We start from the raw sequence: 12,876 nt of genomic DNA, 5'->3' as shown, positions 1-12,876 counted from the left end.
TTTCCAAGCTCACTTTTTTTTTGTGTCGTTGGTCTTTTTTTAAGGTCTTGTCATCATTTTTCTGTTTTTTCACATGCATCAACAAAATGCACTTTATGTGGCATTTTATTTTGTTTCTTTCTTCTCTTTATGGTGTGTATAGTATTAATATTATTATTATTTATTTATTTTTTGCTGCCTGCCCAACCTAATCAGTTACAAAAGCAAGCTGCTTGCGACGTGCCTGGGTTTGTCGTGATTGCACTTTTAATTTACGACGTTCGTAGTAGTAGTAAAAAAGCATTTGCCCCCTGATTGCAATATACTCATATTGCACACACAAATCTGTGTATAATATATATACATATATGATAATATAAACCGGCCGGCCCACGCATGCAACATGGGTCGGTTGGTTGCCAAGTCGAGACTGGGTCTTGAGAGTCCGATCCTACACAGAAAAACGCTTGTTCTCTACTTTGACACGATTCCCGGCTATCGTCGCCTGCGTGGGTTGATATTGGGGGGAATTGAGGGGAGTGGCAGTGGGGTTGGGCTTAAATTCAATGAAATTAATTAATGAGTGGCTTTACCACCAAAAGCGTGGGTCGTTTTTCTTCTCTGTTTGGTTATTATTATTATGTAAACAGTGAAATCCCCAATTATTCAACTTTATGTAGAAGAAACACTGTATAAGTTGCAAGAATTTGTTATTTGCTTGTATTTCATTTAATAAACATACTATTTGGATTCTATAAACTATTTTCTGTGTATATTTATATATTTTAATCTGGTAAATATATAATTGAGTCAGAGCAAGAAGCTCAGTAACTCTATAAAAACCATATAGTAATATAAAAAAACAAGATTTTAAATAATAATATAAATATTTCTCAGTAATTTGTGGAACTAAATACCTTTTGCTCACTTAAATCTTAAATAATTGACATTGAAAATTATTTATTAATCTATAAGTTAACACTATATAATTATATATATATATATATATATATATATAACACTATATATAGATATATACTCATTTAAATAGTGTCAATATCGAGTATTCACTGTATGGTTTCAATTTTTCTTGGTGCCTACTAACAGAAGTTCATTGAGTTGTCGTGTAGGCGTATTTTTTGGGCTCAAGTTTATTGTTTTCACTTATCGTCTTGCGAAAAGGGTCTTAAAAAACTTTGATTGTAAAATACAACTAATTTAAACATGTCAAAACGATCAGTCAAAGAGATCCGGCATGATTATAAAATTTGATTATGAAATGTGTGCTAACATTTTGTAACATGTTATCGATGTGTAAATATAATACACATATTATTTAATTAGAAAGTTTACTTAGATAAAAACAACATATTTTGTTAGGTAATAAATCCCAAGTTTATCCACTTTTATTGAGTTCTATTAGGCGGAATAGATAGGAAATTCCATTTCACTTCTTGCAAGCAATAAATCCTACAATTCATTGCTTTATTTACCTTTCTTATCCCAATTTTCAATGAACAACCCACTCTAATATAATCAGATTTCTCCTTAAAAGCCCTTTACCAATATCAAATTAATTTTATTATCATGATGCCGACCCACACGCCTAAATCGATTTCCAATCACTTGAGTTTCCACTAATTGTGAAATCCGAAATAAGACAAAAGAAAACTGACCAAACACCGAGACGAAGAGGAGATTTCTTGGATATTGACTAAGCTTGAGAGAGTGAGGTGACCAGGGGCGCAGCCAAAGGGGGTCTGTTGAAATCCCCGCCTCAGGCGGAAAGTTGAGTTACACGCACCTGAATGAATGACTGACTCAGACACCTGTCGAACAAGTTGGCAGCAGTTTATGAAAATCAAAGCGTGCCATGAGTCAAGTCAAGTCGCCATACGGAAAGCGATACATAATGTCAGGAGCATTAAATTGCACAGAAAGAAAATCTATAATACAAAATATAATAATTAACTTTTTACCTGAGCACTTGGAAATAACCTACGACCTTTTCATTAAATGTTTCCCTGACATTATCCTTTTTGTTCGCACTCTCCTGTTTGCACAAAGTGTAAATAAACAGAACCCAAAAAGGGAACTGTCGAAAAAAAAACCTCAAAAATGTAACAGCTTTAAGGCATTGGTTCTCATATTTATTTAGGCCTTTTGGTCAATCAACGAAAAGGGAGGAAAAAACTGTTTAAATAAATAATTTTCAAGGTATATTTTTAGATCTATCTTGGGGCTCACACAAAAGGGCAGTAAGCCAATTACCACTTTGAGTGGACCTCGTGGCCATTTTGGGATTTCAAATTGAATGGAAGTTGAGGTTGAAGTTCAAATGCTAATAGTGGCTTCAAAAGTGTTTAAATTGATAGATTCTTTAAGAACTTTAGTATATGTATAAGGAAAAAAGTATTAAGCATTCGATAACTTTTTTCAACAAACTATATGTTATTTAAAAGGCAAAGAATTGAATTTCTCTGACACAATATAATGTATACATCAATATTGCACTCATTCCGTAGCGTCCTTGTAGATATTTAATTTCAGTTCAAATATTTTGTGAATTCCGTACTTTTCCAGCTTGGAAATATTTATTTTCAGTTACATTATTTACTGAAATTCATATTTTTTCCAGTTTATGCGAAAATATTTCATTTCACTTAAAATAATTAGTGAATTCTAAACCTTTACCAGCTTATGGCTCATTTAAATTTTGTTGAATTATTTTGTAAATTCCAGCTTTTAACTAACTTCAGCCGACTTTAATGTTGTACATTTTCATGGATCACATTTATTCATTATATTCTTTCAATGCCGCGTGGCTCCGATCTGAAATTTGAGATAAGCCACAAGCAATTAGCGGCTATATAAACACACAGGCAGCATCGTCTCCAACATTGTGGTCAAGTAAATAGAGTGACAAGCCCGCGAGTACAACTACAAGCAATCCGAAATGCCTTCAATTTTGGTTTATTTATTTATTTATTCACGTGTACATATTTCCTTGTCGTGCCTAAGCAAAAGGGTCTAACTAGAGTCTTACCTTCTAGGTAGAGATAACATGGCATAGAAATATATAAAAGGGAGTGAGAAATGGGTTTTGGGTTTAGGGTTTTGAAATTGAAAAACGAAAAAGAGACGCGATGCGACATATATCATACACGCATTTCGCTAAGTGGTGTCAAATATTTACATGATATTATATTTCGATTTTCTATTTACGTTTAAACGAGCACTTTTTTGACAGACAATTGTGCAGAACGTGTTCTTAAAGCCCTCGTATCGTTTAAAACATTATTGTAAATTAAACAACAAAGTTAGAAGATTATAAACAATTAAATTAAACACAAAGAAATATTATGCACCCCGGTTTTAAGCAAATAGAATTGTAAATTAGCTTCAGAGCAAAAGATACTCTATCTCTAAAGGAGGTTTCCAGTCTTTCTAGATATTTTTAACATAATATTTGATATATTATATGTGATAATTATATGTATTTTAGCTTCCTAGTTTACAATAAATATTAAAAACTAGGTTACTAAATAAAACGAATGAAAAAATCATATAATTTCTATTAATATCGTGGCTCTTGTTCTGCTGACCCAAGTTGATTTATCCAGGATCCACTTTCAGTGAAGGACATTTGCTTATTTTCCCTCTCGCTGACGGTTCATTATTTATATACCGAACGCTCTGTATTTATAGTTAATTAAGGTGTTTTAGATGGCGCCTGTTGAAGCCAATTACTTTGAGCCAAACTTGGCCAGATTAGCTGCTGCCGTTGACCAGCACTTCTGGCCAACGGGTTGAAAAAGGTGAGGCACATGGCGCAAAAGGGAATCTGTTGGGGGAAAATCGAGGAAAAGCCACTTAGCCAGCAGCAGCAGCTGACGCACATAAAACTCTTGCTCATCCTTGAGATTGCCCATGCTCATCGCCTTGCCAGCGCACGTTCCACGTTATGGGGAAAATCTTCCCTCGGCCAGTAGGCAAATGAAATTTCCTTTTCCTTGGATTTTCAGTCGGTTTGAGTAAATCAATTTGAGGCAGTTGGGTCCCCCCCCCTGTGTTATGTTAAGAAACGACTACAAAAGTGTTGTTCACAGTTCATTCCTCCCTCTCTCCCTCTTAACCCCCCCTTACATCCAATAAGGATGATGAGGATGAAGTCCTGGCCTGCCTTTGACACTTTTAACCATAATAGTTTTGCTCTGAAAAGCCGTTCCCCTAATCATTGCTCCTTGCATCCGTTGCCGCCTTTGCCTTCTTCTGCTTTTAGTTAGTCAAAGAAAAAGCTGAATTCTAAAGATTTTCTCCCCTATGTTATATTTTCTTCCCTTGATGGTTTTTGATATATGTACATTTGCGCAGGCAGGCTTTTCTAGGGGAAAAAAAAGGGTTAATAACAAAGCGTAGGGTAGGGTTTAAAAATGTGAAAAATAGGGACAGATTCTAGAGCAAGGAACTATTTCCATTCAATTGCTGGAAAATAATATAAAAAATTTATAAATGAACATAAAAATACTCAAGTTCTTAGTGAATCTTAGCATTTTTATTCGAAGCGGAAGCGGATATGAAAGCCAATGTGAAATATAAAAATCTATTAGGTCTAATCTGATGCCAATAAGCAGACCAATTTTCCCCACTCAATGGCCAAGTTTCGGTTTGCCAACAGTTTTACCAACAAACTTTTATCACTTTACTGAACTCGCCGCAACTTCTCTGGCCCAGAGACAGAGTTATCGAGACAAACTTTTTGCTTTAGCCTCATTAGCGTTGTTAGTTGGCCAAAAAGTTGATAAAAAAAAATAAGTAAAGTTTAACGCAAGCGTTACCTCGTTTTGCTAGACTTTTTTCTGATTGATTATCTATTTATTATATTTATAGAGTGTAACCATATATCTTTTAATATAGAAGATTTGTAACAATAGAGGAAGAGAGATCTCTTATCATTGTTGAGTTGTGTGTTTTGCTGTTTAAACTTAAGAACATTCCAAAGCTATCTTTAATGTCATGAATCAGAGATGGAAGCTAGTATAATTTTTATCATTAGAGAGAGGAGTATTACTACAGATCTAATTATAAACTCTTGATTCCATTTCTATAAATAACAGTTATAAAATTGGGTGCAATTTGAGACATATATGTATTTGTTTATATATATATATCTATCTATATATAGTCATATTCCAAATATATTTGCAATCTCACGCATTTATAACAATGAAATCACAATACTGAAAGGCACTCCAAACAGCAAACCAGAATTTGCATTTCGAGCTCAATCAAATGCATTTTTCATAGAACAAAAACAAATACAATCACACAGACACATGGAGCCTATGTATATATTTAAATTTTTTTATGCATTTTATCAATGTATTCCCACTGTTTTCTGCTTTCATAAATATTTGATACTGAAAATTGCATAAGAGTAGCAAAAATGCAGCTCTCTAAAAATGAACAAAAAATAAAATCGGAACGACAAATACATAGGGTCGCCATCTTGATTGACGTTTCGACAAAATATTTCCACAATCGGAAGCGTGAGACTTGTGTTGGAAAAATCAAGAATCAAGAATTATTAAGCACACTTTCTGCCACCATCGATTTCGAATTATGGCAATTATTATTAAAGGTTTTCCGAGCCACCACGGGATACCTGGGAACATTCTCAACTGACGTTTACTGCTTGTTGCCGGCCTTATTGTGGTTTTTCGCTCTCATTTGAATTTTAAATTCAATTTGTAATCAAGTCATTAAGTTGGGTGTGTTTGAGAATAAGTATTGTATCGGCAAGAATGCTTATTCGAAGGTGTTTTCTTGCAAGTGTCGGTAATTAATTCGATTACGATTACGATGAATATGAACCATTTATTTGAATACTTGTCGGTGTAATGTAGGTCATTGGTTTCTCTTACATCAATCGGTACGGTTTTGAAAAAACGATTCATAAACATTGTCAGTATGGCCAATATCTGATTCTTTTATTTTGAATACACTTTTTGCAACACATTTCAATGATGGTTTTAAAGGGTGTTTACTAAATCCCTGCATTTGGATTGATTTATTCATTTGTTATGGTTTTTGTTTGCTTTATATTTATACGTTTTTCATCGAATTTTGATATGGGTTTATGATTTCAAAGGAAACTTTTAGCGATCCCAAAAATTAAGCTTGAGCGGCAAAAATCAGCGGGCAACAATGTTGAAAGCAACATTATTGTGTGCTTCGTCCTAAGCCAAGAATCTTTTATTTTTGTTTCTTATCCACTCCCTAGGCAAAACACAAATAAACAAAATCCATAAACAAAAAGTTGGAAAAACAAATTCGGTTTGAGGCAGGCGTTGACTTAGGCACAGTTCCAATTCTTTGTGGGCAACCGAGAGCTATTGACACGAACGAAAGAGATGCCGCCAACGCCCGTAGCTTTTTCCTCATCTTTTCATACCCTTACAGGGTATTATAAGTTTAGTGTGAAGCTTGTAACGCTGTGTCGAAGTCATTTGCGGTTTTTGATTAGCACCAACAGCCGAGTCAATCTAGAGATTCAAAGCAGACAAATAAATTTTACAATTTCATGTTCAAAATTGTATAAGGGGTTAAATCGTTAAAATTGTCAAACTCATTATTTAAATTTTAAATTGAGTATGCAGATTTGATTATTTATTCAAATCTAAAATAAAAATGCTTTTAGAATCAAAAGTAATGCTACTTTAAATTAGTTGAGAATTTGTATACTTTTAATTTTTGAAACAATTTTTATATCGAAAATATCGATAAATTTCGGAATGTGAATATTTTAAGCTTAGTTATGATTTTCGATTCCATCCTATAATTTAATTAATTCGGCATACCGAAGTTAGTTTCTTTCTGTTTTCCCCTATTTTGTATTTTTTTTTTCATCCGCAATCCATCCTTAAACAGTAGTCGAGCATAAAGCACAGAGCTTTGGCTGTTTATTCTTTTTGAACACACTTTTTAGGTTTGTGTTTATTTTCATACTCATTTTTTTTTTTTATTTTTTTGCTAAAACTCTTTGCTCATGCGCCTCATCACCCCTACTTCTTAGCTCTACTTATCATTATCACTCAGAGAAAAGTATAGGTTAATTGTAGAGTTTCTGATGTAGGACTTAATTTAACAAATTAAAATTTATGCTCGATTATAATAACTACATATGTATATATGTAGATGGATTCGCTTGTATAAACAAACATTTCTGTTCTTGGAAGATTTTATACTTAACTTATTATTTAAATATGTATGCTTTTTTTAAGTATTCAAATTACCAATTTACTTAGTACTTTCTTTTTACTGTGCACCTTCATCCTCTTCGGCAGCGTCAGCGATGTCGGCATATTGCATTGAAATTTGCAACACATTCCACTTTGTTGGCTCTTTGGCTACCGTTTGGCGTTTGAGTTGAGATGGGGCTGAGGATAAAGGCTGATGCAGAGGGGGAGGAAGAATCAAGAGCCCCGCAAAAAAAAACCAAAATGATTTAATGCAAATTTTATGCGCCATACTTTTACTCCAAGAGACCTCTGCTGCTCACTGTCTCCGTTCCGCCGCGTCATATATAATCATGATCGTGATCATGATCATCATCAACGGTTGTCATTGTTTGTCAACCCAAAACGATGGCAACATTATAATACATTTTGCAATGGGGTTTCGAATTTCCCCCCTCTTTACTGATTATTTATATTGCAGTTGAGACCTCTTTTCTGTAATTGGAGTTGACTTCTGTTTACATTGAAAATATTTTTTTATTTAGTTAAATGTTTGAAACAATGTTGCAGCCCCTTGACTTGACTTTAATTGGATAAAAAGATTGTTGAGTTTGGGGATATGTGAAATTTGACAATAATTTATAGATAGAGTTTATACTCATTATCTTTATGACAACCTTTTTAATTTCTTGATTAAACTTATCTTATATAGGAAGTAAGTTTGTTCAAAAAGGTTACCACTTTGTAAGTGGCCCACACTTCATAAGCCAACATACTTCACTTAATGATAAGTTCACTGATCTTTCACACAGTACACACACACAACTACATAGCTGGCTTTCATATGAAGTGCAATGTATTTTAAGTACTAAATTGTTTCTTAACTGCAATTAGCTGGAAACACCAGACGACACAACGACCAACAGCAACTGCAGCTACAACAACAATTACAATTACAACATTACACACAACTACACCAACAACTTCAACAACAAATACAACTACAACTACTGCACTGCTGTTGATGTTGATGGCCAGGAAGAATTCTTGGGCTCAGTTCTCTGGCGCTTCTAGACTCAGCAACAATTTTAATTAGTCTGCAAGCCTACGGAAAACTTTACGCTACATTGGCAAAATTAATCGAAGAGCATTAAAGCCAATTAAAAGACAGCTTCTTAATGAGCAGGAAAAACGCTTTGCCATTCAGAAGGCGCAAAGATGTAGTTCTCATTGTTTGCTGGATACCATTAAAGTCGTAGCCCCAATCTTAGTTAATTATTTTTTAGTTTTTTATTGGACGTAAACTGAAAATGAAGAAATAGAGTTGTCGAGATTATTGCATTTATTTTGTAATAAAACTTTCGTAATTAAATGGTTTTATCACATGATATTACGAGACTATAAGGAAACAATTTAAATTATAAAATTAAATTTATTCATTGAACAATTGATTACATAGGGGGAAAATAAAAACATGTACCGACATTTCGACTTATTGAAAGTTGGACTGTCTGGTTTTCTGGCTCCTTGACTTTTTTTTTACAGAATTCGCCTCGTCATCTTATCGCGGGGCCTCCACTGCAATCAGTCGTCGCCGCCCGCATTGCTCCACATTTATTTCGAATCCAAAAAGGAAGAAAAAATAAAAGGGGGAAAAGTAAAAAATGGAAAATAGAAATACAAAAAAGAATTTTACTGCCTTGGCTGGCGTTCTTCTTCTGCTGTCGACATTTTCGCGCGTTTCGCGTTGCCAGGCGGCCGACTGCTTGGTATTGGTATTAGCATTGGTATTGGTAACGGGACAGGGCCTTCGTTGGGCAGGGAATCACTCATACAACTGCAGCAAACTCGTCGGTTGCACGTCGTCGCATTTACAACTCAACGAGCGAGGCAGCCAGCCAACGAAGCGAAGGAAGTCGACCCCCATCGCTTGGCCCTCGACAGCATCCATCCCAGTATTTAGCATTCAGCAGCATCCAACCTCCAGAGTCCCCAGCATCCCGCTTCAGCCTTTTCATTCTTCTTCACGGCATTCTTATTATTATTATTTTTTTTTTTTACATAGTGCATTGCAACAGCAACAACCGCATAAGCTCAAGCACAGCGCATACAAATAATTTACGCCATGCTAAGGCGAAAAGCTAAAAATGAGTAAACCCTGCAAATACTCTACACACACACAGTCTTGGACTGACAATGAGTAGAGGTCACAGGCGAGACCACAATTTTAGGACAATCATAATAAGAATGTAATTTAATTTATGTATTTTAAATTCCCCATTCGGAATTCTTATTATACTGAAAATAAATAGTGATATTTATTAGCTAGTTAATGTTTTGAAAGACAAACTTATTCATGATAAAGTAGACCAGTTGTATAATTACATTAGTAGAACGAACTATTGGACGGGTTGTTTTACATTTATTTTTATTGCTGCATACTTTTCAGGGTTAAAATCGTTTATTATTTGTTTGCCATTAGAATATTGGTTCGTTTTATTACCAACATAATGAAGTTCTAAATGGTACAGTTAAAATGAAATTATAAAATAATTCCAATTATGAATAGTATAGCTTAAATATATTTCTTAATTTAAAGGTAATAATTATATTATGCTAGCTCATCTGCCTTATATAAATGAACTTTGACTATTTTTGTGGCCTCTAGTGTTCCAGCACTGTTACACGCTCCAATCTAAAATCATCCTCCGCCGTTTTTGCTCTTGTAATTTTTTGTTTTTTTTTTTTTGCAGCGCATTGCATTGATGCGTGCCTGTGTGTGGGTACGCAAGCCCATGTGTGTGCCTGAGTGAGTGCTAAAGAGTGTGGTTCATGTGAGAGGAAGGGAAAAGGCAGGCGAAGAGTGCACGAGTTGTTTGCATTTACTACGCAAATGAGCGGCATTCGGCGTTTCTCGTTCTCAGATTTTCCTACCGAGAGGCCGAGAGAGTGGGCGGTGGGTGGCTGCGGGAGAAGAGGAGCATATCCCTGCGCACAACTCACTCTCACTTGATGCTGCTGCTGCAGCATTATTTTGTTGCTGCCAGCTTTGAATGACTAAGAGCGCTTGCTGTTCTTATTTTCTTCTCCACATTTTTTTTTTTTTTGTGTTGATTTGGAGAATGGGCGAAGGACTGTTGACGAGTTGGCAACAGCATAAAAATTCACAGAAAATCACAGCAAACAAATTCACAACGCTAACTGCACTCCCCCGTCCCCACCCTCACTCTCTCGCTCTTTTACTCGAGTGGGGTTACTGACATTGCAGCAGCCGAGTACCGACGTTGGCAGAGCAGCCGCTGCGTGTGTACCGTTGCTAAGTGCAATGAGTGAGCGAGAGATGGAGCGGGGGCGAGGGAGCCCCAATATCACATGGAGTGAGTAAAGGAAAGAGTGAGTGCGACATTAACTTTCTGCATGGCTTTTTCGTTTTTCTCTCTCTTCCTCTCCGGTTTGTTCTACACTTTTCGTTTCGTTTTCGATTTGGCGCCAAAACAAATGACCGTTAGGGTTCAAGGAACTCTCTTCTAATTACGATGCACTCTTCATACACATATATGTATGCATATCCATAACAAATGCACTATACTATAGCTCACTGGCTGTCCCGTTCGCACGCAGTTTTTGCATTCAATTTAGCACGACTGCATTGAGATCGATCGCGTTAGTGTGCGTATGTGTACACATGCAAAAAAAAGGAGTAAATAAGGTGAAGGGTTATTAAAACAAAGTGAAAAACAGAAGTGTGTTGCTTTAAAAATCTATTATTATTATCTCTTTTTCAATATTCAAAAAGCATTAATTAAAGGGAATATATGGACATTTCTCTGTGATTTCATTTAAGGAAAGAAAATAAAACGGAATATTATTTGTTCTTTGACTGATACCATAAATACAAAAGAGATTAGATGGAGCTAGGATTATACTCTCAACTCTTTACGGATTATCTGTCCCTTATTAACTTCTTTTTCGGTGTATCATAAAACTGAATATGCCAATTAACAACAGCAGTCTACGATAACTAACAACAATAACAATGCCAGGCTACAAAAGCAACAACCATAGCAACAGAGTGCAATGAGAGCACAAGAAATTGACATGCATGCCAAATGCAGTTGCTGAACCACATCATAAAAAGCAGCAACCATAGCAATAATAAAGACAATGCAGATGAAAATGATGGCAATTGAAACAGACACACACACACACACGAACACACCAACAAGCGCACACATGTGCCTAACCAAAAATTGTTGAAATTTTGGCAATGGAGTCTAAAATAAACAAAATAACTGTACTAATGCTTACATTGCACTACTATAAGATTTAAATAATTATTATGCCCATGTTTGCTCATTTGACAAAAGTTAATCATCAATGAAGGATTAAGAAGGTTTATTTTCCAAGTTTTAATCTGATTTAAATTTAAATGTGCAACATTGCGAAGGAATATTGCACACGTATCTCCAAAATTGATTAAATTTAGAATTATAAGAATTATTTTTGTAATTAAGTTAATATCTTTCATTTTTACGACAGTTCCATCTAATTTTACTGGCTTTTACAGAGCCCCGACAACTGTCAGAAGCTGTGAATAGGAAACACAAGTCGGCTTCCCGGCAATCCCAGATAAAGCTGGAACCGTTTGGATATGGCTAGATTTACTTAGGCACGCATCGGTGGCAACTTGCTCCCAGCACCTTGCCCCTCATGTGCTTTTTCCCTCTAGAACGCACGCTGCTCATGCTGCAACGCATGAACAAATATAAAAGATATGCAGTTATTTACATAAAAGCTTTATAAATATGTGCATAAGCTTGCCACTGTTGCCGCTGTGCTCTGTGTGTGTGTGCTGCGGGGGTGTAAATGGTGTGCGGTAATTGCTACACGAGCATGTGTCCAACTAATCGCAAAGCCTAATCCAGAGATTCCGCTTCATCTTCAGCTTACTGCCATTCTGTCGACGCACTTTCTTCATTCCGGAAAAAGCCGTCAATTACACTGAGAATAATTTTAATTACGACTTAATAATGTTTTTATATATCTTAATAAGATAATAATATAATAATAATCAGATAATCGAGTGTTTTTCTCCAATATAAAATAAAATTAACCACGATCATATTCTCAAGTCAGTTATTCTTGCTTATTGGATAACCGATGAATAAGTACCGATAAATATCTGTTAAATTTCTATCAATATTTTTAAAGATATTATCGGTATTTAAAAAATATTTTCCAACAGAATATAAAAAAAAGCAAGAAATTTCTGTATTATATTATATTATAACCCCTTGTTCATGATTAAATTCTTAAGATCTGAAAAATGTTTTTATAATTTCAAGCCGATATCATTACATTTTTTTAGATTACATATTTTGTACTGTGCATTCCGTAGCATTTTCCACGCTCGCCCCGAACAACTAACTAACTGTACCAGACGCCGTGTCTGCCACCTTTCAGCGTCGGCCCCCCTACCGCCTCTTGCCCCGCCCACGCCGCTTTTCAGCGCGGCCCTTGTGGACTTTTCCTAACAATTGCGACTTGCTGCTAGCATGCGGCAGCCTAGCAACCGAATCTGAAAACCCGACTGCAAAGTCCCGGCGGCCACAGTAATGAAAAGCAAAGTTGTAAAAAAAAAGAACCGAGCTAAAAGAAA

This window comes from Drosophila serrata, unplaced genomic scaffold (genome assembly GCF_035046125.1).
Source record: "Drosophila serrata isolate PLE 108 unplaced genomic scaffold, ASM3504612v1 contig_241, whole genome shotgun sequence".
Taxonomy (NCBI): Eukaryota; Metazoa; Arthropoda; class Insecta; order Diptera; family Drosophilidae; genus Drosophila; species Drosophila serrata.
This window is presented reverse-complemented; position numbering follows the sequence as displayed.